The sequence below is a fragment of the Leptopilina boulardi genome, unplaced genomic scaffold (genome assembly GCF_019393585.1).
Source record: "Leptopilina boulardi isolate dan_hultmark-lab unplaced genomic scaffold, ZJU_Lbou_2.1 LbouV2_310, whole genome shotgun sequence".
NCBI classification, from domain to species: Eukaryota; Metazoa; Arthropoda; class Insecta; order Hymenoptera; family Figitidae; genus Leptopilina; species Leptopilina boulardi.
Window position 1 is genome coordinate 2,168,209 of NW_026137875.1, and position 27,813 is coordinate 2,196,021.

The following is a 27,813-nucleotide window of genomic DNA, read 5'->3' on the forward strand; positions in this document are numbered from 1 at the left end:
GTCAAACGCCGATATTGACAACAGGCGCAATCATGCACCAATACTGGCTGGCCGACAGTTGGCTTACCAGTATTGGTTCAGTACTGATTTGGATTAAATTCTGTACTGTGCCAATACCGGCATGCCAGTATTTTCCAATACTGTGCCAGTATTATTGAGACAATAATGCCAGTATCCAGAAAAATTAGGAAAATTGACCTCCATGAAGTTGGCGTTGACGCTCAGCGCCGAAAATTAGTTTTCACAGGACCAAAAATGTCAAATTATTATTTTTTTTTTTAAGATTTTCGGTCCAAATATATAATGCCTTAAGGCCAGGTCCAAGTGAGGCAGCGCAATCTACATTGAAACTAAAATTTTGGAAAATTTTCAACAGCCTTTTCTTGAAAACAAGATGGTAAAATGCTTTTTCCTTTATGGATAATTGATTATTGGCAAGATATACACCGGCTAAAACTATATTTGAGTTAAAATAATGAAAAAAATTTCATGTCAATAAATTAAATATGAGCACTTTTTCCACAAAAACTGTAACAGTACTTTCTCAGAAATTACAATCAAAAATGCAATTTCCATTTGGAAAATTAATAAACGCTAAAAAATACACGACCTAAGATTTACCAACCACGAAAATAACAAAAAAAAATTTTATTAAATATTTAACATATTGATACTGCTTTACTGATTGTGACAGCCCTTTGGTAGATTATGTATTTCAGGTGGTTAGCAACAGCGCCAATCTCCTCCTTTCGGCAAATCTGCGAAACGTCTGGTGACATATATAACCTGCTAAACCGCTGTCATTATGAGTAAAATATGTTATGTTAAAATACTTTTTTTTTGTTATTTTCGTGATTGGTAAATCTTAGGTCGTGTATTTTTTAGCGTTTATTAATTTTCCAAATGGAAATTGCATTTTTGATTGTAATTTCTGAGAAAGTACTGTTACAGTTTTTGTGAAAAAAGTGCTCATATTTAATTTATTAACATGAAATTTTTTTTATTATTTTAACTGAAAAAAAGTTTTAGCTGGTGTATATCTTGCCAATAATCAATTTATCCATAAAGGAAAAAGCATTTTACCATCTTGTTTTCAAGAAAAGGCTGTTGAAAATTTTCCAAAATTTTAGTTTCAATGTAGATGGCGCTGCCTCACTTAGACCTGGCCTTAAGAAATACTTTTTAAGGTATTATGTGAACCCAAAACTTTTTTAAAAATGATTTGTTATTTTTGGTCCCGTGAAAAATAATTTTCGACGTTGAGCGTCAACGCCAACTTCATATAGATGTGAAAATTGTGTATTTTTGTTGGTTAGAAATTAAATTTACATACATATTTTTTTCAAATTATTTTAATACATCTTTTCGATTACTGCAATGCGTTCGTTAATGGAATTATGAAATTTAAATTTAATATTAAAACTTTTTAATAAAAAAAAATAAATAATTAATGAAGTTCTCAAATTATTTTTCTTACACTGAAAAAATATATTTGAATCAAATAAACTCTATTTTAACCAATAATTTCATTCAATTTCGGTAATTTAAACAAATACCCAACCAAAAATTTTAGTATTATACCAGAGTTCACTATTGGCGCAGAACTGGTTCAGTATTGACTGCCGAGACTGGGCAAACTTAAATTTAAAAATTTTTACCCGAAAATTTATAAACCTACAAAAAATTACGTATACTTTTTTTAATAAAGAATAAAAATTCTTGGTGTTTTCGATTTTATATAATAAAATAATAATTAGTTAGTTGACTAATTTAATTAATATTTAATTTGTCTTGGGTTACTAAAAATTTAAGACACTTTTTCCTAAGTATATACCAAAAAAGTATTACCTGGAGTGAAACTTATCTCTGTTACAGTTAAAGCTTTCTTTTCGTATACAAAAAAAATTACAAAACTGCCAGTACTCGGCCAGTACTGAACCAGCAGTGATTACCAGTACTGGTGCCAACTCTGGTAGCCAATACTGGTAAAATGTTATCATCCCAAAGTTATGATAACTCTGGCGCCAATACTGGGTGCTAGTACTGCGCCATTACTTGTCAGTAAAATAAAGAGTAAAATGTTAATATAAAAAAATAACAATTTAAAAGTAATAATAATATTAATTTATTATTATTAATAGTTAATGGTATGAGCGCGTGTAGTTCGAGCGAAGAGTCGGTTCTTCGATCCAGCTGCTCAATTAATGTAAAAAGCAAATAGAACCCTGAATTTTGAATATCTACCAGTGCTGACTTATTACTGGTTACTATAATTTTGCCCGTACTGGCAAAATACAGAATTACTGCTAAATTCCAGTATTCAACCAGTACTGAACACCAGTACTATGCTATTATTAATGACCAGTACTAATAAAAGTAGGAAAGTAAATAATATTACAACAGCTGCGACTTCGTGCTCCCAGAATGCTTCTGTCATCTGACGGCGGCAGGACGTAATGAACTTGTCATTATATTACTTTCCTACTTTTCGTTTTGCAATCTCTTTTTTCTATGGTTTCGCACAATCTTTCGGAATTTGGAAATTTATCAGATAAGAATTCTTGGTATTTTGACCGATTTTGAAAAAAGTGTCCGCGTTTCGAGAAAAAAGTATTTTAAAATCATTGTTTATCATTTTCACGTTCATTGCCGTCAAGTAACCGCTTATTTGATAAAATAAATTTTTTTTCAATGTACAAAAACGTGATTGCAAAATGAAAAATAGAAAAGTAATACATAATAATTAATTGGATTTTAAAAGGACCTTAATTTGTTTAGAATAACAGCGTTTTTTGATTTTGTGGCCTTTGGTCCAAAAAAATAAAATAATTTATTTCATATTAAAGATGTGTTTATTATTCTCCAATGTCTAATGCATTTTCGCCATATAACATGGCTCATCAGGACTACAGAAAAAACATGTGTTTCATTATAATGAATAGGACGATAACAACATTTTCAATAACAGAAAAAACAATAGACACAGAACTTACCACATTACTATTGGAATTTATAGTTAATTATACAAAATCAAAAAACGCTGTTATTCATAATAATTAATAACAGCTGCGACTTTATGCTCCCTGCATGCTTCTGCCATCTGACGGCGGCAGGACATAATGAACCTCTCATTATAATTTACAATCGCATTTTTGCATGGATTCGTACAATCCTTCGGATTAAGAAAGTTTATATTGGTATACGTTGGTCGATTTTGTAAAAAGTGTCCGTATTTCTATAAAAAAAATAGTATTTTAAAATCAATGTTTTTCATTAATCTCTTAATAAAACTTTTTGGGGAATTAAAAGTTTACGAAATATATTCTACTAACATGGAATACAAGTTTCATTTTGAACTATAGGTATTTATAATTATATTAATTACAGAATTATTTTTAACGTAATTTTATTCTGAGAACTGAAGCCAAAATAGAAATAAAACAGAATTTAAATATTTATTAAGTATGTAAGTTTAAAAAAACTTTTAAAAAATTACTTAAATTATTTATCAATTTCATACAGCGTTTTCAATTTGATATTGATATCGGATTAATTTCATTCTAATTTTTAAAGCCATCAGAATGAATATGTAATTTTATAGGATATGATTTTTATATATTTATGCGCAATACTATTATATTTACAATTTTCTTATTACGACTTATCGTTTTAGTAAATATATGATTTATTTTTCCATCGGGGATAAAATAGTATAATTACTTTTATTAATTTTTTTCTAAATTTAAATTTATCCCAACTACTTTTTGGGGAGCGAATAAATCAAGGAAATCGTATCGTGAATCTCGTATATAATATGAAAAAAAGAACCAAATGTTGTTGCTGTTCGCCTTGGCATTTAGCAATTCAAGTTAATTTTTCAAAGGCCTTTGATATACTTCCTTATGTCCTGCTATATTTATTTTTTTTCACTACATCCTTAAAGAATTCTTTCCCTCGGTATAATAAATATTTATTTACCATTTATAAAGCTTTATCGTTTAACAATCTCATTTATTGAAATCTTTTTTTTCGTTATTTCTATCACGCATTAAAAGAAGAAAAAAAAATCCTTACATAAAGAAATGAAAAACAATAATTACATTTCATTTCAATAACAATTCACTGCTTATTAAAATTAAATTAAATAAAAATAAAAATAAATTATTAAAATTAAATATTATTTTTTAACAAAAAATTATATTGCATAAATGGAAAGTTTTCGTTTTCAAATAATTTGTCATTATTAATACATAGTATATATGGAATTTATTGCAAAGATAGACAAGAAACAGAAGAAATTAATTTACAATGACGAGAAATTTTTTTTATAGACATATTTTCATTCATTTGAAAACACGGCAATAAATTTCGAAATTATGTAATATTTATTTTGATTAATAATAAAAAAAAAATAATAATAATTTTATTATTTTAATGAAATATTTTCTATTGAAAATTTCTATATATTTTTTAACTATACATTATCTAATTAATATATAATTTATGAAGAAAATAAAAAGAAAAAAAATTTGATAAAAAAAATCAATAAAAATTTCCAACTAATTAAAAACTAGTTTTCACTATTAATACAAATATAAATTTTCCTTTGGCTTAAAAAATCACCTTTCAACCGCGTATAGTTAAAATTTTTTTCTTTTATGCGTATACAAAATAAATATTTTTTTTTATTAAAATTTTTTTTAAATTGCTTACGAAATATTTACAAACCAAATAAAACAATTTCCAGCAAAAAAAAAAAAAATTATTTTTGCTGATTATTACAATTATGCAATTTTAAATGTGACGAAAAAAAAATCATTATCTCATTTTCATTATTTACGCACAAATGTGTAAATTATAATCGCGTAAACATTTTATTTATTTTTAATTTTTGTATTCGTTGTTTTTATTTGTATATCTACATATATGAGAAAAATTTTTTTTTCAAAATTTGATAAAGCCATTTTTAACATTATTTTTTTGCAAACATAATTTCTATGCATAATTTAACTTATTATGTTTAAAAATTATGTTTATAAATAAAAAATTTTCAAAAAATCAGGTTTTGAAAAATGTCTATAATATAATATTCATAAGTGATTGAATTATTATTAAATTAACAAATTTATGTATACTTTGTATAGTTATAATGAAACTATATGTTTTGCTTCTATATACAGTAATAGATGAAAAGGTCATCAAACTTATCTAAGAATAGATTTGCAATAAACCTTGTCAAGAGACTAAGTGCATATATAAAGACGTTGTACATCATGAAAGGAATGATAAGATAAAAAGATAGTTCATCAACTTTGAAAGAATAGTTTCATTGTAAAGGGTAACAGAAGTCTACACTTTTTATATTATAATGTTTATATCAAGAAATCGTATACTATCTATATATTTTTAACCCTGAAAAATTTTACATTTTGCAAATTTTCTTGAAAAATTAAATTTTTAAATAGTATTTTTTTTTATATTAATACAAATTATATAATATAAATCTATATAATAAATAATCGCAAATATTTTATCCAATTTTTTTTAAACGTAATTTAATAAATTGAATATTTTAATATTTAAAAATTTTTTTTATTAAATTTGTATTAAAATATTAAAAATATAAAATATTATAACTTAGAAAAAAAAAATCCTTTAATGTTTATAGGGTCAGTTGGGGTAAATGGGGACAAAATCGCTTTTTTTCACAATGACTGTCTCCATTTACCCCAAAATTTAGAAAATTTCATAAAATTTGGGGTAAATGGGGACAGCATAGTTTCTAAGAAAGGTTTAAGAAAAAAGTTTCCTTAAGTATATTACTGTATTAAGGGATGAAAAAACTTGAAAAAAATTTGTAGTAGATTAATAGTTGAACCAATTGAAATTTTTTTAATTTTTTTTTATTTCAGTATTTTGTTTCGCATTTGAAAAAAACAGACTTAAAAATCATACCAAATTTTTTTCTTATTCCTTATGACTCCCATAACAGAAATTCATTTGAATTTTTGATTTTTGTTAATTTGGTTAATAATGACAAGCTGTCCCCATTTACCCTGAGTTTTCAAATTTTTGGGGTAAATGGGGACAGCTTGTAATTATTAACCAAATTGATAAAAATGAAAAGTTCAAGTGAATTTCTGTTATGGGAGTCATAAGGAATAAGAAAAAAATTTGGTATGATTTTTAAGTCTGTTTTCTTTGAAATGCTCGACAAAATACTGGAAACAGTTTGACTTTGATTTTAAAGTTTTTATGCATTGAGCGATAACTTTTTTTATATTGCTGCGCCAATTGTCAAGATAAAAGCTTGGCAATACTCAAAACCTCTTGCAGGTGATCTGAGGTTAAAATATTGACGTTGAATTTAATTTTATAACTGTAAATTAAGCTCCAAAACGTCTTGTCCTCATTTACCCCAACTGACCCTATATAAACATCAAAGTTTGTATCATAAAAATTCTGCGTTTGGGGCTATTATGAGACAAAATTTGTGTTTTGTTCATAAAATAAAGAAAAAATTGTTTTCATCGAATTAAACTGTATAAAAACTTTTAACCATATATGTATTCTGTATATAATTTTTAAAAAGTTGCTGAAAAATTATTATTATTATTATTATTATTATTATTATTGGAATTTTATTATTATTACGATTATTACTGAATATTTTTAGGTTAGGAATTATAATTTAAACAAATTTCAAATTAACAAATTTTAGACTAATTAAATAACTTAATAAGTGTTTTTTAAATATATTTTTAACCAAACAGTTTTTAAATTAACTTAGAAACTATGTAAAATTGTATAATAATGTTATTTTTTGAGGTTATGCGATGAAACTTTTTTTCTTTTAGTACTAGCATTCATGATTTTTTTCAAATTTTTTTAGCAAGCCCAAGAAGCACGTAATATATCCTCAATATCAAGGTAATATTACACGTGAGATTCGTAATATAACGCTGTAATATTACAGTAATCTTACAGTGATCTTAAAATGTCCGCCTCAAGGTAACATTACCGGGAATATTACTGTAATATTAACGGTAATATTACAGTAATATTACAGACTGATTTGAGTTATTCATAAAGCATAAAAAACGTAAATATATTATAAGTCAATTTGGCTTGTTGGTAAAACTCTGGATTCGTGTGCTTTGAGTTCGGGGTTCGATTCCCTGGATGGGTAGATTTTTTTCGTAAAGAAATGTTCCCATAATATTACTGTAATATTCTCTTGTAATATTACCTTAATATTACGGTATAATATTACTGCAATATTACTGTAATATTACCTTAATATTAGCGCGTAATATTACAGTAACATTACCGGTAATATTAGAATATTACCTTCAGGCGGACATTTTAAGATCACTGTAAGATTACTGTAATATTACAACGTTATATTACGAATCTTACATGTAATATTACCTTGATATTGAGGTTATATTACGTGCTTCTTGGGAGCCGTTTACGAGATATGAATTTTTCAAAATTTTTTAAATTTTAATGGACTTAATTTTTGAATGCTCATAACTTCCTTAAAAATGCATCAATTTTAAAAGTTTTTTTTCCAAAATATGTGTGTTTTTAAACGTACCTTTAAAAAAAAAATCGAAAATTTTTTTCAAATGATATTACTATTTAGTTTTTTAAGTTTTAAAGATTACAAGTCATTTTTCTCAATTGACATATACTGATCGATTTTATTCAAAATTTTTTCAAAAAAAACTACTTCCTTTTACGAAATTTTTAAGCCTAGTCCGATCGTGGGCAAACGATTTTTACAATGTTTTCAGATTTTTTTGTTCAATTTTTGGTTTTTTTTTACACTATGTACTTTTATGTATTTTGATGCGCTGATTACGAAAATAACCCCCTGGCCCCATTTACCCCAACTGACCCTAGGAATTTAAAAATTATTATTATAAGCCTTAATTAGTTTATTAAAAAAAAATTATTTATTAAAAAAGCAAAAAAAAAAAAAAAAGTTTGGTTAAAATTTTCTAAATGCAGTAAATAAAATGAATAGAGAGAAAATTAATTAATTTTTTTTCTAGCTATATAAAAAAATACAATGTTAACAAATAATTAAAATAAACAATTTTTTTGTTCAATCGAAAAAAAAGTACTATAAAAAAACGATTCTTATATATATATATATATACAGAGTTACATAAGACATAAAGTTATTAAAAAATAAATTGCAATTGAAATTACAAACTGGCATTAAGGTCATAATTTACTCATTATTACAGAGAAGACATAATATTTAAGATCACGAAAATTCATAATCATCTCTAACCTTCTTTAATATTACTAATAATAAAGAATACTTCAGTAATTGTTCTAAAAAAAAAAAAAAAAAAAAATTTCTAACCGATTATTATGTGGAATGATTATTTCAATTTATAATAAATAAATATATTAATTTTTTGTTATAGTTAAAAAACATTTTTATTAAAATATTAAAATTTATTTTTTTTTTTATAAAAAATTGAATTTTTGTTTAAGATATAAAAAAGCTAATAATTTCTCTATCATATCGGTTCAATAAAATTATATAAATAGACCTTATCGGACAATTTATATGAGATATAGGTTTATACTTATTCGAACAGTAAAATATCTATTTTCACCATCATATTCAATGTAATTTAAATGCAGATATTAATTATTAATCTCGGCAATAAATTTAATTTTAATAACATTTTTTATTAACCTTCTAAAACGTTTCATTCATAAATTTACAGATTTATTAACTTTCGTACATAATTGTTGATTAAATAAGTGTCCCCCCTTGCAATACCGGTTCCTACGCCCCTGGATTAAAAATTTTTTTTTTAAATGTAAAAAAATATTTGACATTTTTAAAAATATATTTTTTTAATATAAAATAAAAATAAATACAAAATTTAAATCGAATAATAAAAATTTGAATTTTTTTTTTCAATTTCAAAAAATGATATTAAAATATTTTTTTCTAATAATAATAATAATAATAATATATAAGGAACTTGGATTAATTCTCAAGGGTAATACAGAATTCATTGACATGTCACACACCTGATGGTTGTATAAACTATAAATATAATTTAATCAATATTAAGGTTCACGACCTTCTTATTTTAAGTGATTTTAAGAGACGAAAAAAAAGTTATTAGAAAAATGATTTCATTGAACAAATAAAGCTAATTTAATTAAAAATTTCTATTAATTATTTTTTTTTCTCATAATTTATTGAAATAAAAAATGTGAAAAATGACGAAAATATTCATTGAGGAAACTTAACCTCTATTAACATTGTAAACAAATTTTTTTTTAACTAATTGTCAATTAAAATATGTGAAAACAAAAAATAAAAAAAAACAATATTTCTTAATTTATTTTTCAATTTTTGAATATTTAAAAATCTGTTAAGCTAATACAGAAAATAAAGTTATCTACATTACCTCTATAATTCTACTATTTTAACAGACGATCACATTATCGACTGTCCATTTGAAATCAATTTTACCTACAGTTAATAATTTATTTTATCAGTAATAATTTTTATTACTATTTATAACAATAATAAATTAAAAATCATTTGTTCTATAAAAATAACTAAAGGAAATGAATTATTTAAATAAAAAAAAAAATTATAAACCAAAAATGTACTGTTAATATCAATAAAATTTTGGAAAAAATTACTATAAGCTAATAATTTTATAAATTATAATAAATATTTTCTTATTTTATACTTTAAAACTTTTATTTATTATTATATTTCTATTTTATCAAAATATTCATTCAAATTATCGCGCCATAAACAGTAATTTTCTATATACTATGTTAAAGAAAAATTGTTTTTTTTATTACAAGAAAAAATGTTTGTTAATATACACACGAGACAATTAAATTGTTTTGTCATAAGTGAAAATTTTTTTCATTAAATATCAAGAATATAATAGAAATCAAAGGTTTTCTGTAATAAAAATGTAATTTGTTTCGAATTAAAGAAGCATGGGGCGTGCCCGATATAAACAGTACTGATGATGTCATAATTTAACTTGTATTGTTGCGCCAGTACATAAAGTATTTGGTAGTATCAAAAACACCCGTGTCTGTATGTATGAGAAGTAATTTTTTTAAAAAAACTGTATTATTTCAATGTTTGTTATCAGTAGACTAAGGAAAAAAAAATACACGGATGTCAAATATTAATTAAATATTTCTTTTCTATATATAACAAAAATTTATTTTTAGTTTCAACAAATAAAAATAATTGAAAAATTTTAAATATTAAAAATTTAATTTTTAAAATAATTATTAAGATAATGTTAAAAAATTGATTAAAATTACTGTGGATATTTAATTAAATATATGAGCATGAGTAATATAAATTGATAATTAGTACAGGGTGACAGTAATCAATGATACGGGTATGCTTACTTGTACAGGTTACAGATAATTTTTTCCATATTTTAAACATTTAAACAAATATCACGAAATTTTCTAACTGAGAGAATAAATTTTTTATAGGGAATTAAAATACGATAAATTGAAAATAACATTTAATATTATAATGAATGTATTGTGAAAAAATTAAAAAATTCCTACGCGTAGGGACTAGTTTATGTTTCGCGTAGGCAGACGCTCTTGTCAGTCGCGCGCCGGTCGAGTGTGTGGTTGGACTTTAGTGAGCTTGCTAGTTTTCTTTGGATTTTGTGAAAGTTTTATGCCAGTTTTGGTGTGATAAAGTGTTTCGTGATTAACTTTGAAAAAGGGTAAGTGTTATTTAAAAAAAAAATCATTGCCAAATTCAAAATAAACTAATATTAACAGCAAATATAATGCAATGGGTGTATTGTCCAAAGATAAAAATGGCGTTCGCCGATTTGACTCGTGTATTTCATATTTCTATATGTCAATTAGAAACATTTAATGTAAATTTCCATTATTTTTTATTAATAATAAAATTTAATTTAAAAGATGAGATAAAATTTTAATTTGAAAAATGAATAAAAAAAAACATATTTTTTGTGAACTCGTCCCTAATGAATCCACTGTACAACATTGGGGATAAAAGCATAATAATTTTTGTTTTATCATTTTTTTTTTTTTTCTCTAAGAAATATGAAAAATTATTTTTTGTTCATTGTATAATGACACGTATTGTAGTGAAAATTTTATTAGTTTTGATATTATTGGTTTTTTTGAAACTTTTTTCTGTCAAGTGTTGTGGCTTATTTTCCTATGATACTCGTTCCCTTTGCGTGAGGGCAGCATTAAACCTGTCAATGAATCCAGGGAACCTGTGACCTAATTTTATACTCTTTTTTTTCTATGTGAAAAATAATAATTAGTAAAAAATAATTTTAAAAGTTGATTTAGGAATTTAAGTTTGCAATGTTTTTTATTTTAGATTTTGAAAGGTTGAAATTTGTGTGATATTTATAATAGCTATTTTTGTTAATGATCTATTAGTTATTAGTCAACGCCACTTAAATTGGTTTTAGTTCAAGATGATATTATTGTGAATGTTTTAATGATCTCATGAATTATAAATGCGGTTGTAATGAAGGAAAATTAAAATACGATTTTTTAAATATATTTTAGATTTTGAGTATTTTACTAATTTTTAAATTAAAATATTAATAGTGATAGTAAGAGTGTGAAGAAGTAATAAAAATTGTTCTAATTTTGAAAACTAATAATATAAATTGAAAAATCGTTAAGTAATTTGCAAAATTAATAGGTTAATAGTAAAAAAAATTTGTAAATTTTAATATTGTCTTTTGGTAGATTTTCTCCTCCTCCCCTTCTTCATTAACCATTTTCAACGTGTTGAATTACAGTTTTGAAATATTAAGTTTCGTTGAGATGAATGCGGTTTGAGGTGGCGTGTAAAATGTGTAAAGTATAAGTAACGGTGAGATTTTTCTTTCATTGTAATCCGATGCATCTCAAAAACATATATGAGTAAAGTCATCAAGGTTGTCCATGGACAATATATATATGAGTAGTCTCGTGATTTCTATTGGCTGGTTATATACATTATGTTGGGTCTAGGGAATTCTTTCAAGTTATGTTTACTGTTACGTCATTGTTGTGTGTGTTTGATTATCAGGTGCGGATACGCATTTCAAATGAATGAATAAATTAGGATTAATTAATTTTGTCTCTTCCGGAATTTTTTTTTTTTTTTTAATTCTTTTACTACATATATCCGGAAATATAATTTTTAAATTTTATTTTCATTATTTTATTTTCTATTAATAATTCAGTTTTGTTTGTATAGAGCTCTGAAAGAGAAACATTTTCGTTTTTAACCATGCTTCTATAATAATGAAAGAGGAAGTAACGAAGTACACTCGGGTTGTTAATAGTGCGGTGTTTGCTCTTGACTTGCTTTTTTTATGTACCTAATTTAGTCATTGAATGTCAACGATGTAATGAGACTTTTTTTTTTTGTTTTTAAAAATAGAAAAAAAAGATTCTAACACTCTTAAGCATTGAAAAATATTATTTTCTTTATTTCATTATTTTTATTAATATTATATAGTTAATTTCATTAATATTTAATTTTGTTTTTAAATTTATTTATACAATTTTTTAATATTTATTTATTAAAATTAAATTTATTTTATCTTCTTTCGCTGAAGTTCGTTGAAAAAAAAAAAATTTATTTAATTCAAATAATCGGTTACTTGACTATTATCAAATAAATATTTCCTTGAACCAAATAATTTTTAAATTTTATTTTTTTTTAAATACAGAAAGGTACAGATAAATATTACAGTAATAAAAAATAATTTTATTATTATTATTTTATATTGAGAAACGGAAATATAGTTTTTTTTGAACGTTCTTCTTAATAAAGTATGAAGTTATTGGGCTCGTGAAGAGGCACTAATAATAATTTGTGTAATCATGATAAAATGATCGGATGTCCTAACTTAAAGTAACAATGTTTGCATTGATGTATAAGTAATAAAAGCGTAGGAAGTGATAGTTATTTTTTTTTACAAATAAAAATAACTCCTCCCTAAAGAAATAGAGATGCAAATCTTCTCTTTTGAATTGATCCTTTCAAGTTCAGTAAAGAATTCTTTGAATTTATAATTGATTATAAAATGATAATGAGACAAGTATTTAAACGAAAAAAAATTACAAAAAATATATAATTATTTTTTGACATTTTTTTCCTTCTAATATTTTTGTGTTTAAAATAAATTGAAAATGCATGAGTTGACTTGTTTAATTTTTTTTTTTTAATTTGAAAATCAATGTTCTTATGTGATTAGTTTTTTTATTTAATGAAAGGTAAACAATGAAACAGAGCACCTTTCTATTTTATTAAACTGCACTATTATATACATATATTTTTTTATATTTATTTATTTATATACGGGACTTCAAAAATAAAGTATATACCCTTTAAATACAAATTGTATAATATATATATATGTATAACGCTGCTATTTAGAACGAAACTGAAGTACGCAACGTTTATGATAAACGATTTTTAAAGAAATAATTTTTTAAAATGAAAAATTCTATAATTTTTTGCCTACAAAAATATTTTTTTATAATTTGTTGATTAATGAAAACTATAAGGGTCAGTCCACTGACTTTCATCTAATAGTGGTTGCGACCAAATTTTAAAGAAATCTAGTTTTAATATACGTGTGAAACTCGATGATTCCCTGAGTTCATTAACCATAATATTATGGTAAAAATTTTATTCCCTTTAAAAATATTAAATATCAAAAGTAGGAGGTTCACAATGTGATTTTGTAACCTTAAATTTTTCAATTTTTTTAATAACGCTATTATTAAAAAACTATTAAAAATTAGATGTGGGAACTCACCAAAAACATAAATCACTTTATTCTGCACAGAGGAACGAAAGAATTATTGCAAAAATTTATTATTTTTGGATGATATACGATTTTAAAAAAAATTTTATTTAAATATTCTCAACATTTTTATTTACTTATAACTTTTTTGTCGGTGCTCCGAAAAAATTGAGGTCTTGCACAAAGATTTTTTATAATATTCTTTACCTTCTATTAAAATCTTACGAAGGTGTTTTGCTTCTTTTTGGAGATATTAATTTTCAAAATTTTTTATTTAAAAAAGGTTAATTAAAGGACTTGAAGTTAACTAACTAAATTCAAACTGCTCCATTTTTTATAAAAATATATTAAAATGTAGCGATTTCAAATTGGTCAGTTAACTTCAAGTCCTTTAATTAACCTTTTTAAATAAAAAATTTTGAAAATTAACATCTCCAAAAAGAAGCAAAACACCTTCGTAAGATTTTAATAGAAGATAAAGAATATTATAAAAAATCTTTGTGCAAAACCTCAATTTTTTCGGAGCACCGACAAAAAAGTTATAAGTAAATAAAAATCTTGAGATTATTTAAATAAAATTTTTTTTAAAATCGTATATCATCCAAAAATAATAAATTTTTGCAATAATTCTTTCGTTCGTCTGTGCAGAATAAAGTGATTTATGTTTTTGGTGAGTTCCAACATCTAATTTTTAATAGTTTTTTAATAATAGCGTTTTTAAAAAAATTGAAAAATTTAAGGTTACAAAATCACATTGTGAACCTCCTACTTTTGATATTTAATATTTTTAAATAAAATTTTTACCATAATATTATGGTTAATGAACTCAGGGAATCATCGAGTTTCACATATATTAAAACCAGATTTTTTTAAAATTTGGTCGCAACCACTATTAGACGAAAGTCAGTGGACTAACCCATAAGAAATATTTTTTAGGCAAAAAATTATATAATTTTCCATTTTAAAAAATTATTTCTTTAAAAATCGTTTATCATAAACGTTGCGTACTTCAGCTTCGTTATTTAGAAAAGAAAGATACTAATTATTAAATAATAGATTACGCAGTGCTGTACTAAATGCATTTATGTTAATATGAAAGAAATCAATGTCATTAGCAATCGTATTCGCCTTTATAGATAATCTATTAATGACAGAGTTAATTCCGTAATTTGTACGATGGTATGGTATTTGAAACAGTACATAATGTCTGGAATAACGTATTGGAATAGAAAATTTAATGAGTGATAGTAGAGGAGGGTAATCAATGTATCCAGTTAAAATTTTTAAAAAGAAAAGTAAATCAAAATAGTCAAATCTAGATGCGAGTCTGGGTATATGCTCGCTAATGAACGTAAGTTGTCATATTCGTGTGAAAATCTGTCAAAACGAACATTAGTTTGTCTAGCAAAAAATCGAAGGAAACGATTTTGAACTTGTTCGATTCTTACAAGATATTGAGCATAATAATATATGGTCTCCATGACACAGAACAATTTTCAATTTGTGATCTTACAAATGAAAAGTAAAGCGATTTCAGAGTTCGTGGATTATGAAACGCTAAAGCATTTCTAATTTTATTAATAAATAATATTTCTAATATTTTTCTATTAATTATTAATTTTCTATTATAATATTATTCTATTTTTCTTATACTTTTATTAGAAATTCTTAATTTTAAAAAAGTAGAAAAATAATAAAAAAAAAATGATGCTAAAGTGTTTATGATCAACGATTAGAAAAGAAATTAATTTTTAAAACGAGAAATTATAAATTTTTTTTTTATTTCGAAAAATGTGTTTTACTACTTTTTTTTTTATCAATAAACATTGTAAATAATAATTTTTGAGAGACGATAATTTATAGAATTTTTCATTCAAAAAAAGAAATATTTATTTAAAAAATAGTTTATGATAAACGTATAAACTTTATTGTTTGAAAAAAAATGAACGTTCATTATGAACGAAATTTGTTTTGCTACTTCTTTAAGTACGAATTTTATTACAAAATATTATTTAAAATATCTAAAAAAAAGTTATTAATTTTAATAATTGTTTAATTAACTGTTTTATTTTACATGGTCATCATAATTTTTAATAATTTATAGATTGAAAAAAATATTTCGTTGAGAACTTTCGGCTCATAAAAAAAAAAAAATAAAAGTTTCTTGAGACTTTTATTTTTTCCTAGAATCATTAAAAATTCTCTTTTCACTGCAAATGAAGTTTTGTTTTATAAATTTCTCTACTGACCATGACCAAAAGGCCGTTATTTCTCCTAATTTTTTTTTTCTGTTTATAGTATAAAGTATGCCAACCGTGATCAATTTGAAGTGTGTCGGAACTGAAATTTTTTTTTAATAATTTCCAAAAAAAAGCTACAATGAGTTTTACACAATTTTTAAAAAATTAAAAAAAATATTTTTATCTTTTTTTTACAATTTATATTTATATTTTAAGAGGACAAAATTTATAAGTTTTCCTTGCTTCGATGCACTATATAGTTTTACTCAGTTGAATATTTTAGTAAATTTCCTGAAATAGTTGTGTTCAGTAAAGGAAGAGAGAGAAGTCGTGATCTTTATATTTAGATCGTCCACTCGGCAGTTTGGTATGCCATGTGCTTTAGTGTACAGGAACTGTCAGAGGCACTCATGCGCTTTTGCTCTCAGAACATATATATATATATATATATGTATAATAAGCTATATAATAACAGGGTGCAACCTAATTTTCTGTTTCACTATACACACACACATATTTTCCCGTCTATTCTTTAATGTTATTTGCCCTACATTTTTAATTTACACTTTGTCACTTTAGAATTATTAAATAAAATTAATTTTCACAAGAGAAGGGGGAGAAAAATATAAATATTTTTTTTTTTTGGTAGAATTTTTAAAATTAAAAAATAGAATTTCAATTTTTAATTAAACAAAATTTTTGTCTTGTATATTATAGAAAAGAAATTTTTTTTCACTTTTTCGAAATAAATATTCGATTGAAAATAATTTTTATATCTCAAAAAAGAGTTTTTGATTAAAAATTTTATTGAGACTTTAATAATTATTTTTTTTTTATATTAAAAAAATTTATTCTTTAACCTATATTTTTTTTGAATTTTAATTTGAAAATAAAAGGAATCATAAAAATATTTACGAAAATGTTTTCCTATGAAAAAAAAGATAAATAAATTTTAAAGACGACAAACAATAGAAGTATATAAAAATAGATTAGTTGAGTGAACATTACGGGGGTCTTTGACCCTGAAAGTTTTCTTCTCACAAAATCTAAAATAAAGTATAAAAATTGTAACTAATTTCAATTAATTAATGGACTTTTTTTTAACGATGCTAAATTCCACAATGGTTTTATAATCGACGATAAGAAAACAAATTATTTTTTAAAACGAAAAATTAAAAAAATTTTTATTTAGAAAAAAATATATTTTTTATAATTTTTATAAATTTTTTAAAAATTAATGTAAACAAATGAAAAATTGTTTAAATATTATGAGAGTTCAAGAAATTTTTTGAATCATAAGTCATTTAATTTTGACATCTCGCTCGAAAGTTAACTTTATTTATTTAAATAACTTTGTTAATTAACAAAATATGAAAAAAAATGCTAATAACATATTTTAAGGAGGTTCAACCCATTAACATAACCTCAAACTAAAAAGTAGTTATTAACAGAACTAAAAATATATTTAAAATTTATTTGCACCCAAATTCGACAAATCCAATTGTACAATTTTGGAAAAAAATTATTTTGAATTAAAATTTGTTATTAAATAATAATTAATAAACATTTTGTATTTTTTCTAAAAAGTTAGTGAACAATTGTAATTTTTTATGCAATTCATACAAATAATAGCTCATTTAACTCTTTAAAATATTTTCTACAATTCTGTTTGTTAAATTTTATTATTAAAAATATTTTGTTCAAAAGTTAATAAACAAATAAAATTTTTTTTTATATTTTTCGTTCTTTTGAGATTAAGGACAAAACAAGAAAAGTCAATTTTTTTAAGCTTTTTTTTTTAAAGACTTTTTGTCGGGACGCATGATTATCCCATAAAAATCATTAGTTAGAATTTTCATTTTCAATAATTTTATTAGATATAATTATTTTTTTCCACGAATTTTCATTTTTTGAATTAAAATTTGTCAGAATTTCTTATTTAAAGAATTTTTAGGCACAGAATTTTTATTTAATAAAATTCTTAAAACGCTGAATTTTTATTTGTCCGAAATTGCAAATGGCCGAACGAATAATTGACAAAAAGATTTCGTCGCAATTTTTAAAATCCACCAATCACAATTTTCTTGATAACTTTTGATTGGTGAATTTTAAACATCGCGCCGAAATCATTCTGTCGATTGTTTGTTCGGCCATTTCTAATTTCGGACAAATTAAAATTCGGCGTTTTAACAAATGTACAATAAAAATTAGATACATAAGAATTCTATTTTGTTTAAAAAGAAATTCTGTCAAATGTTAATTCAAAAAATAAAAATTCGTCGAAAAAAATAATTATATCTATTAAAATTATCTTTAAAATGAAAATGTTAACTAATGATTTTTTATAGGATAATCATGCGCCCCTTTTTTTCCAATTTTCACCAGAGTAACTTTTAAACTGTAATTTTTTTTTATATTTTAAAAAACTATAATATTCTTTTCGTAATTACCTGTGAAAAAAAAATTACTTTGATTTTAAAATGGGAGTAAATTTCTATTTATATTTTAACGAATTTCCTACTGGGAAATGAGGAGAATTTATTGTCAAACGTTAAACAATCGTTGGCCATGTAAATGACTAGCCATAAACTGAGACTAAGCGTAGATTAACGTAAATGCGGACGTGACGTAGTAACTTATTGTACAGTGAAACATCGGCCCTCAGTCAAAGTATATAATAACATCAGCCAAGTTTTTTCACGCCTGATCGGTTCATCGGTTCTTTAAGATCGATTTTTATTGCGACCGTTAACCCACTTTTTTCTTATAAACAATATATATATATATAAAAATAAGCATTCAATGTGTAGCAGTAAAATATATCTATATAACATGTCATTTAAGTAACAATCTCTTTAAAAAAAAGCTCTCTATTTTATTTCACTATTCAAAGATATTACTCATAAATACAATTTTCATTGTCATCATTTACACACATTTTATCATGCTTATCAAAAATGATAAATGAACAATTTTCTCACAGAAAAAACCTGAATTCAAATTGAGTATAGATTCTATACTCAATTTGCTTCGCAACAAAAATGAAACTGGTTCTCTCATTTCGAGTTCTAAGGTAAAAGTATCAAAATGAAACAGGCAAGTTTCATTTTGAGAAAAAGAAAAATGGAAAAATATTGTGAAATAACGAATAATTTTGCACAAAAACATGAAATATAATAATTACAAAGAAGTAAATAACACGCTAGACTTAATGTATTTGATTAAAAATTGCTTGTAATCGCGTAATAAAATAATAAAGGAAATATGTTTTTAGGTTAGAAAAATGAAAACATGTGTTTTGACAACAGGAACGGTACTGCCAACTTAAATAATAGCGGTAAATTTAAAAACTTATGAAATTAATTATTATCTACGTAAATAATAATAAATAATTTTTATTTAAAAACTTCTAAATATTCGTACTGGTCAAAATAATCTTTCTGGTGTTGTTGAAATATTAGAAACAATAATTGAAATACAAAATTACTCTGCTTATGATGCCAACTTAGAAATCTGAAATTCCAGCCAATATCATTTTGAATAACATGAAGTTTGTCCCATACTCATTTCGATACCCAAAAGAAAATGAGTTGCAACAAAAATGAGTCCAAGTTTTTTCTGTGCTCTTAGGTAAATAAAACTTGGATGTGCTGAATTTTTTTTTTCAATTTTTACGTTTCTTACATTTTTTTTCTTTTTTTTTATTTGAAACTCATTATTTTTTAAGAAAGAAAATTATTGAAATAAAATAATAATTTTTTTTTATTTAGATATTTCGAGACACAATACACAAAAAAGAAAAAAATACAAAAAAAGAAATACCTACTTAAGTTTTTTATGCAAGCAGGTACAAGTGATATTCTAAATTGAAAAATAATGTACTCATTAAATTTTATTATCAAAATAAAAAATTTCTACATATTATTGAGAATTTCAAAACTTCTTTTGAGTTTAATAACCTGTAAAAATTTATTAATAGGTATATTATGTTAAATATCTTTTTTATTTTATTAAAATAGAATTTAGAATAGAAATTTTTGAGGCTCATGAATTTCTCACAAAAATCATTAGTTAAAATTTTCATTTTAAAGAATTTTATCAGATGTAATAATAATTTTTTAGACGGATTTTCATTTCCCGACTTAGAATTTCTTTTTAAACGAATTTTTACTCTACAAAATTTTAAGCTACCTAATTTTTGTTTGATAAAATTTTTATTCCGCAGAATTTCTCTTTACCAACTTTTTATTTAAAAAAATTCTCTAATTTAACCGAATATTAATTTATTGGTATTTTCATTCGACAGAATTTTAAGTGTTTAGAATTTTTAAATGTCAAAATTTTCATTTATCCGAATTTTTATTTGCACCAATTTTTTTATTCAATAGAATTCTTAAAACGCCGAATTTTCATTTGTCTGAAACTGCAAATATTCGAAAAACAATCGACGGTAAGATTTTGGCGCGTAGTTTTCAAAATTGACCAATCAAAAATTATCACACGAACATTGTGATTGGTCCATTTTATAAATCGTGACAAAATCTTACTGTCGATTGTTTTTCGGCCATTTGCAGTTTTGGACGAGTGGAATTTCGGCGTTTTAATAATTCTATTAAATAAAAAAATTGGTGCAAATAAAAATTCGGATAAATGAAAATTTTGGCATTTACAAATTCGAAACATTTAAAATTCTGTTGAATGAAAATACCAATAAATTAATATTCGGTTAAATTAAAATTTTGTCAAACATAAATTTGATACCTAAAAGATTTATTGAGTGAAAATTCGTTTAAAAAGAAATTCTGTTGAATTCTAAATCGAAAAATGAAAATTTGTCTAAAAAATTATTATTACATCTGACAAAATTCTTTAAAATTTAAATTTCAATTAATGATTTTTATGAGAAATTCATGCACCCTCAATTTTTTAAATAATTAAAAATTTAATTATTATTTATTTTTTAATAGTACCTATATGTTTTGGAATTGTATATATGAAAATGTAGTAAATAAAATTAATTGAATAAATATTGACATATATCGATTTAATTTATGCGAAAATACTTAGTCATCATGCTATTTTGAATGTAATATGTATATTAGCAATAAGGATTAGATGTCTAGACTTAGCGTGCTACTTAAAAGGATGCCAGACTGCGTGTTAGTAAAGAAAGCTCGTTAGTTCCAAGAATTATATTTGATTTGAATTTCGAGGGTGATGTTCATTTATACATTGGGTGCTAATCGATAGAGAGAGTATATTTGAATCTTGAGGCCATTTCTCGCGAAAGTGATTTCAATCTGTTCCAGTTTGAAAGTTTATTTTCAAATTAAAATAAGCCAATCGAAAAAATTACTGTTTTTTTTTCACACGTACAAGAAGTTAGCAATGCTATTTTGATTTTTCAAAAAAATAAAAAAAACAATTTTTGTGCCAATTTAAATACTGTAAAGTTTATTTTTTACAAAATAATAATTGGGTATCGAATTTCTAAAAAAAAATAAAATTTTGTACCTCAATAATGCCACTTATATGCTGATGAAAATAAATAATTGTGCATAAGACGAGGACACAGACAGAAAGTCTTACAAAACATTTTTAAAAAATTTTAATAATGAATTATTCAAAATAGTTCAAAGAATTCTAAAGAACTATTTTTGACTCAGAAATATTCAAAAATTATTATTTTTCGAAAACAAATTTTGTGCTGAATTGTTCTCGTTTAGTACAAAATAAATTTACTATAACATTTTCACAAACTTGAAAATTTTTTTTCAATTCAAATTTGAATTATGTAATTTGGAAAATTTTCAAGTCTGTGAAAATGTTATATAGTAGATTCATTTTGTATTGAGTGAGAGCAATTCAGCAAAAAATTTGTTTTCAAAAAATAATAATTTTTAAATATTTCTGGATTAAAAAATTATTGTTTAGAAAAAAACAAAATGGCATTACTAATTTCTTTGACGAATTCTTTTCCTCTTCTATTTTCCATATTTTAATTAAAAATGTGCGACAATGAATAAATGTCAAAGTAAATTTTATTTTCTATTCTTTTTTTTTATTACAATGTAAAATATTTGAAAAGTTCAACTTCGTTAATTAAAAGCCTTGATCTGTAAAAGAAGAAAAACTTGTAGTATTTCATAATTGGTTTCTACTGATAAGTAATATACTTAGAAAATTACACTTCTACTATATATATATATGCTCCGATATAGGGATGCGACATAAGGTCACTCACCTGTGCACCGACCCTAATTCCTGTTAAGCTTTGTTTTGCAGAAGAAAAAATCCAACAAGAATTATAATATGCAAGAAAGTAATTTGCTGCAAATAAAGAGTAAATCGTGCGTCTCTTTTATTTATATATAGCATTTTAAAACTAAGGAATTTTTTATTTCTTTTAATATTTGTACCGTTAAAAATAATAATATTGTGTGCTTATATATATTTATGTATATATATACTTCGAAAAAACAGATGGTCGAAAAATATCTAAAATGAATTATCATCATTGGACTTTCTTTGACCCTTTATATACGCATGAATGCTTATAGTTGGTTATTAATTCTTTAAAAAAAAATAATTAAAAAGAAAAGAAATACGATTTTAATGACAAAGACTTTCAAGTTCTATGTTATATAAAATAGTGAAAGGATGATTTGTGGAACGTAGCGCAAATTAACAAACTCATCATCGTATTTATTTTTATATTGTGTCTCGATATATACCGTTAATATGTATTTTGAAATGTGCTTGACTAAATTTTAAAATTCCCAATTTTTATAAAAATATTTTTTTTCGAAAGTTAAAAATTACATTTTTTTTATTAGACATAATTTATTTATTTATTTATTTAATACATTCCTCGCAGTCCTTAGGGACCATAAACGGGTAACTAAATTTCTAATCAAAATATACAAAAATATACAAAAGTATGCAAAACAGTATGCAATTAATCTTCGCGCAACGAAATGATATAATTGTTTAAAATATTAAGAAAACGTGATTGAGATGTAGCAAATAAGTCAAGATCTGGTTTCATGGTTGTAAACATTTGGTTAACATGGAAACACGCAAAAAATATAGGGGCACAGAAGTCTCTCGACGTATTAACAATTGCCAGTTGAAAAGGTCTAACGTCTCTTGATGATAGTCGAGGTACTCTGAATGCTATCTCATTGAGTAAAAATGGTGAATTAATTTGATTATGGAGTATTTTGAAAAGGAAAGTTACAGCGAGAATGATTCGTCTTTCCTTTAAAGTAATAATATGAAAACGTTGACATAGGTTTAAATAATCGCAGCCACGCCCACGTTCAGGATAGATTCATTGAAAGGAATTTTTATTTTATGGAAAGAATTATTTTTTAGTCGAATTTTTATTTTACAGAATTTTCATTTGTCCGAATAAATATGTGACCTAAAAATTTGGACGCAAATTTTACAATTAACCACACTGAAAAAAATTTGCTTCGCATTAATGACTATTAACCATAGCAACTTTAAATCTAGTCAGCGTAACCAAGCATCCTAGTCAATTCAGTTATGTAGCTTGGTTAATATTGTCAAAGTCGATTTAGTAGAATTGACCCCTTGTTTCCTAGTTATATTAACTAAGGTGTTTGGTTAATATCGCATGTATCTATATAGTCAATTTTGCTAAAGTTTAATTAGTCAAAGTGATTCTAGTCAATGTAATTAAGATACCTGGTTATTCTGATAAGCATCCCTAGTCATTCCGTCTAATTGTCGAAATCAACTTTGACCAAGATTGCCTAGTGGGTTCCTCTTGTAACCAGGCAAATTAGTCAATTCCTGGTATATACGGGGGTTAGGAATTTTTTTCAGTGCATTTATAATTTTGTTAGTAACTTCTGATTGGTCAATTATTATATTCGCCGCCAAATTTTTTTTTTCCCATATTAATTCAAATAAATAATAGTTCTGTTAAATAAAAATTCGACGTTTTAAAATTCTGTAGAATGTAAATTCGAATAAATGAAATTTATTCTATACTTATACTTATAACTCAGGTTAAGATTTTAAATCAAATATATATATATATTTCAAATGTTAATAAAGTGCCTTAGAGTTTTGGGCTTTGTTACTAGAAATGCCTCACGGTTTAAAAATATCTTGACGTTAAAAGTCTTATATTCTTTAATAGTTAGACCAATTATTGAATTTGCATCGTTGATTTGGTCACCTTATCAAGATTGTTTAATGATTGTTCTTGAACGTGTTCAAAATAAATTCATGCGTTTTGTTGCTATAGACAGACGGGGATACCATTTAATAGATTTAGCCATAACTATACTGAATTAAGAGGCTGTTTTCGCACCGTGTGGATGAATTTCTTCCTCTGAGAGGTTAAAGGCAGTAGATATATTCTGCGTTTGCGCAGAAGCTGTATACAAACATTCTACGCAGACGCAGAATAAATCTATTGCTTTTAACCTCTCGGGGGATTTTTATCCACAAGGTGAAAACGGCATCTAGGACGGATTTTGGGTATTCCTTTATTAAGAAACAGATTTTTATTTTCTGATTTACTTTTTTTTTTAATTATTTATGGCATTCTAAACTGTCAACCACTCTTATCTTAATTTAATTTTGATCCTTTTAGACCAATCAGAAGTCTGATTATATTCAGACAGTCATTGTAGAGAACTAATTATAGAGAGAAATCTGTTATGATTAGATTAACAAGAGAAGCCAATGAGTACTACAATAACCTTGATTTCTATGGTGTTTCTCTAAGTAATTTTATAAGTAATTTACGTAATGAAATCTTTGGTATCATCTAAATTAAATTATATCATTTTTGCGCTGAGTCATTATATCCTGTGTAATTTTTTATAATTTAGAGAACAATGAAATTCTGTCAAATGAAAATTCTATAACTTATGAATTTTAGATCCTATTCCATTAAATCATAACACAGACAGGCAAAAAAAGTTCTGATCTGGGGGTCTGACTATATATGTATTATATATTTTAGGGACGCTGAATCTGAATTCGAATTCGATCCAAAATCCTGAAGTGATGGGGTTAAATGGACCTCGAATTCAGATTCAGCGTCCCTAAAAATATATAATACATATAGTCAGACCCCCCAGATCAGAACTTGTTAATTTTTTTGTGTGGCTGTGTTTTTCCTGATGTTTTGCAAATCATAATGGATTAAAGTTTTTTCTTTTTGCTACTGCGAATCTTAATATGATAAATGAGTGTGTTTTTGTTGAATTAATCAAGAAAATATTTTCATAATTTAATGTTTCAAATTTCAAGAATATTTAAAATAAATATGCGTCAGAATTATAAAAAAATATTCGTAATTTTTATATACATATATATATATATAGAAAACTTGTCATCGCAGGAATACGTTTGACGCGAGGTTCACTGATTGCTCGGACAAAAAAAAATTGATGAGATGATAGTCACGGGTGTAGAATTTCTCATGGGTCGTTATATAGGTGTATACAGTGTGGATGAAGACCTGGAAACCGGCGCCGCGGTGACTGCAGTCAGAAAATCAATAGTAACACTGTGCACGTGCGTCTCGTCTTACATTTACTCTTTCATCAAAATGTGTATACCAACACAAAAGTCGACCTTTTTCTCTCAATTCACAAAGTAGAAGAAGAAGAAGAAGAAGAGAAATAAGGTTATGTCCTATCTTTTAAAGGTTCAGGACTCACGACCTAGTAACAGAATTATCCTCGGTACAAACTATATACAGAGAATTATTCTATTCAAAAAATATTTTTATAAAGCAATTTGCAAAAGTTTATATTAATCTACATGCCGTGTCGGTTTTACTTCAAAGTAACTTTTTGTATAATCACCTTCCAACTAACTCGAAATGTGTGTCGAGGCCACGTAGAGGCAATTGAATCTGCTTGAGTTTATTTAACACTATTTATTGTCTTTGAAAATTTATTAGATATAGAGACTATTTTTCCTCCCAAGTTATATATATAAATACTAAATCCATTTAGTTAATTGAACTTTATTTTGATTTGTAATTTAATCACAACGAGATGAAAAATTGGGTGTCGAATAGTATTTTCTAGAAAATTTCTCAGAAAAATGAATACAATTTTTTATTATTTCTGACATTTACACTCAGAGATGAGTTTTGTTTGAACCAAATATACAATTTTTTGTATTAACACGTTTATTTTAATAAATTTTTCGAATTTAGAAATAATTCAATTGAGCCAAATAGTTGATTCGACAAAAATTTGGTTGACCCTTTCAGTTCAGGATTCTGCCATAATTTCAAAAAACCCTAAATTTGAGATAAGAATCCTAAATTTTTTTTTCTGATCTGGAGGTCTAACCATGTTTTTGGGGTCCCTGAATTTGAATCCGAGGCTCATTTAACCCCATCACTTAAGGATTCTGCCATAACCTCAGAAAAAAACCATTAGAAACACATTTTTTGAGATTATTGCAGAATCCTGAAGTAATGGGGTTAAATGGGCCTCGAATTCGCATTCAATGATCCCAAAAACATATAGTAAACATGATCAGACCCTAAGATAAGAAAAACAACTTTTTTTGGATTCGTATCTCAAATTTAGTATTCATTAATGTTACGGCAAAATCGTGAACTTATGGGGTTGACCAAATTTTTGTCCAAATCAACCAAATTTTAGAATCAAATTTGATACCTTCAAGAAAACTGTGAACATAACCTTCAAATGTACGTTTTTCACAAAAGTAAGACATCAAAAAATGTCTTAAAAGAGATAATGTCTTCCATCATCAAGACATTTGTTTTTATGAAGAAATCAGTTGAAAGATTGAAATCCGTTGAGAGAAAAGTGGTCTATTCCCTCGACGCAGAAGCGTATACATGAGACTCTGCGTTTTTTTTTGTCCTTTTTTTTCCCTTCAATTTTACAACTCTATCTTTCTCTTGTGTATATATATTGTGCACGCTCCACTTGCTGGTTACTTCAACCTTAACACAAACAAGACACTTGGTAAACTTAACCTTCCGCGATTATCGTGTCATTCACTTTATGATTCATCTTATACACCGCCTACTTTTCAAGTATGGTACCTATATCCATATGTAACACAATGTCGGCCCGCATGTCATTAAGTATGACGCCACTTGCGTAATTGCTCTTAATTCGATGTAACTGGTTGCCAGACGTTTAGGAATGCCATTCATTTGTTCACCGATAGTTAATATTGTTCACACACACACACACACATATATATATATATATGTCCTGCGATGACAATAAGGACATGATTATTGGCTATAAAAAAACAAAGTGATTTCGATATACAGGTAGTGTTATTTTTAGAGGAGGGAAATTATTTTTAGATTTTTTATTTGATAGAATTTCATTAGATATGCAATTTTCATTCAGCCGAATTTTATTTGTTCAAATTATTATTTTGCAGAATTTTCTTTCAGCCGATTTTCTATATTTTACAGAATTTTTATATAACCGAAAATTCACTTCACAGAATTTTTATATTTGTTCGAATTTTCATTTGACAGAATTTTTATCTGCTCGAATTTTCATTTAACATAATAGCCGTTTTATTGAATTTTTATTAGGAAGAATTTCATTGCATAGAATTTTCATTTTTTCGAATTATTATTTGGTAGAATTTACATATGTGACGCTGCACGGAAAACTGAGCCCATAATGTTATTTCGGGGATAGGTCCCTTTTCTCGTGCGGTGTAAC

At 25.0% G+C, this 27,813-nt stretch overlaps 1 protein-coding gene across 7 annotated transcripts in view; it reads left to right on the forward strand.

Annotated features, from left to right (window-relative positions):
- The first annotated feature begins 10,614 nt into the window (after window positions 1-10,614).
- LOC127283635 (spectrin beta chain) overlaps window positions 10,615-27,813 on the forward strand; it is a 53,188-nt gene continuing 35,989 nt past the window's right edge. For all 7 annotated transcript variants that reach the window (XM_051308629.1, XM_051308632.1, XM_051308634.1 and 4 more), the window contains exon 1: window positions 10,615-10,769. The gene's annotated coding sequence lies outside the window, so the exon portion shown is untranslated. The remainder of the gene's footprint in view (window positions 10,770-27,813) is intronic.